This window comes from Octodon degus, unplaced genomic scaffold (genome assembly GCF_000260255.1).
Source record: "Octodon degus isolate 3935 unplaced genomic scaffold, OctDeg1.0 scaffold00049, whole genome shotgun sequence".
Taxonomy (NCBI): Eukaryota; Metazoa; Chordata; class Mammalia; order Rodentia; family Octodontidae; genus Octodon; species Octodon degus.
The window spans coordinates 2,771,209-2,774,170 of record NW_004524625.1 but is presented as its reverse complement, the minus strand read 5'-3'; positions in this window follow the sequence as shown (position 1 = coordinate 2,774,170).

Below are 2,962 nucleotides of genomic sequence, written 5' to 3'. Positions count from 1 at the left end.
TCTGCCTGACAAGCAAATGTTTCTGAGTTGGATCCCTGGTACCAAAAAAAAAAGGTTGTTGCATTGTATTCAACCATGGTTGTTGTATTGTATGATGCTATGTTCAAATTAGTTGTTTAGGTCACCAGATTTAAATGTGTCAAATTTGTTAAAAACAAAAAAAGTTATAAGAAATTAAAAAGAGAATAAAGATAAACAGAAAAAAAATTATGGTATAGACAGTAAATATTGGAGGCCTAAAAGTTTAAGGCTCACTCTTTCCTCCATATGAACTTCCATTTAAATATTTCTGTATGTCAATAACTTAAAATTAATATCTCTAGCTCAAATTTTTCTTCCAAGCTCCAGATTCATATTTCCATTACATAACATCTGCACTTGAATGTTGTTATGGCTTGTTCTGGATGCCCCCCACCAAAGCCTCATGCGGTCATATGGGGAATGGGGGTCTGAGGCATCTTAATCTAGAATGTGTAACTGACTTATAGTTCATTTGTCTTCTTGAATTGTGGGTATATTTTAACATCTAATTCATTGTTCTGATCCTAGGAGTTAGCAATATTTGTATACAGAAGGAGAAAGAGACCTAAGGATTATTATCAAGTTAGGTACCACCCTCCTCCATGACCTCTGGGAAATCCCTTCTCCTCTCTGGATCTTAGCATTCTGTATAGATATAGGGAGGGTCCCATCTAGCAGCAAGACTAAAGTATCTTGAATGAATTTTCAATAGCACCTTTAGATTGTAGGAGAGCAAGCAGCATAATGAGAAGAAGATGCCTTGGGTATGTCAGGAATCCACTCTGTGGGCTTCAATAGAGTCTGCTCTGACTCTTAAGGTGTACCTAACCATAGAGAATCAAGTAGGGACCAAATTTGAGCTCCTACATGAAGACAGATTCTGAGTTTCTTGCCCATAAGGGGGAAGCATGCACAAATGGAAGGGGTAAAAAACTGAAAAAAATCTCATTAAATCCAATAATGCCTCCATTTTTTTTCTTTTTCTTTTTCTTTTCTTTTCTTTTTTTTTTTTTTTCTATCCTGAGCAGAGGAATCAATATCTTTTGGTCTCTTCCATTCATCTTTCTACAGTTAGCCTGAGGTTAACTGAAATGGGGCTGGATGTCAGCTAGTAACTCTCAAGAATCCTTTGCTTTTTACTCTGCATTCAGAGACCTATTCTCTGTCAGCCTTATTTGCATATCATGTACCCTTCCCTGCCACTTTGTAGGCCACTGATACTACTATTTACATTTATTTGTTCACTTAGTTTTGTGGCATAAAGAACAATAAGAGAGAGAAAAGTTAAGGATGGGTTGGCATGGTTCTCAGAATATTCAGTTTAGAAGGTGAGAGAAGCACCTTGTGCAAAACTATTTTCGTTGATCTTCCCTTTGAGACTTACTAAGGGACACAAAGGTGCTGGAGACAAGGAATGCATTCACAATGACCCTTGAGAAAACAATCTCGCCCTGCCACCACCATGGTATCAAAGAGTTATCACTACTTCTTTCAGATATTTCCAAACCTTTCACTTTCCTACATTATTGTGAGAGTTAGTGCTAACTTGAATAAGCAAATTAGGTCAACTGAAGGAGAAAAAAATAAAAATAAGACTGAAATGAATATTTTTCTTGCATAAGTTATCTTGGTCTTAACTATCCAGCAGAAAAGTATAAAAAGAAAGTATAAGAAGAAGTAAAGCCATGCTGTTATGTTGAGCTGTAGGGGACTCAGGTCAACAATTTCTGGCATTGTCAGTGAAGCAGAAGACCCAATACTATTATGGACTACTGGACTCTTTTGGTATATTTTGCTGAGTTAATACACCTATAATACTCAAATTATGGACCTTAACAAAAAAGGGGATACAGATGAATGTCCATTTTGTATCTGTGTATTCAAAATGGTTAGGATAGATATATAGTTACATTCTCTTAATGAATAGAGGGATTTGTTCTAATAATGTTTGTAAATAGGATATCATGTCTGCATCTTGTACAGCAATTAACCACTAGGAAGAATGTATGCAATGTGTTAATTATTGAAACTGCTCTACTAATTTGGCTTGAAACTGTCTCATTGCTATTTGTTTCTCAATAAAATTATAGAAAAAATATTTTTCTTTGCAGTACTGGAAGTCAAACCCAGGGCTTCACCTGTGCTGGGTAAGTGCTTTACCACTGAGTTACATTCCCAGCCACCACTTAAGGAATGTGGGCTAAATCCATCAAGAAACATTTACTGAGTGTTGAGCCAGAATATTTATTTAAACTCTAAGTACATTATAGGATATATCATGCACAATTGAAAGACATTTTCATTTTGAGTAAACTGAAACTTTATGAGCTACACAATTTCTAAGATAATAAAAATTACACAGAAACTCATGCCAATAAAGAGACCTGTTTATTACTGATAACACTTCATTTGACTAAAACCACAAGAAACTGACACACAAATACATAAAGTGCAAATTCTCATAGGCAGTAGTTCATAATTCACCCTGGTATTTTTCATAGGGAAAAAAACAGCATATTGACAAAAACTGTTAAAAGTACAATTTTAAACTATTGCTACACACTTAGAAAAATAACTAATTCTTAACTATATATTTGATCTGGCATATTTAACGAAGTATAATAAGCGTTTATTCCAGCCTATAACAGGAAGGCCTCAGCATACTCAGAGCAGACTTGCTTTTTAACATAAAGTAAGATATGATAAATCAAAATGTTGGGCAAAAACAAAGTAAACAATATCAAATTAATTTTAACTCATTTGGAAAGTACTATTATTAAACTCAAAATCTCACTTAGACTAATGATCCATCAAATCTACATGGATACTTGCTTAGCTTTTCTGGCCAGCAGCTTGCTTTGGATGTAAAATACTGGGCATTATGTAAAATATCCACATAAAAAGATGTTCTGGGGCCGGGGAGATGGCTCAGTAAAATAAG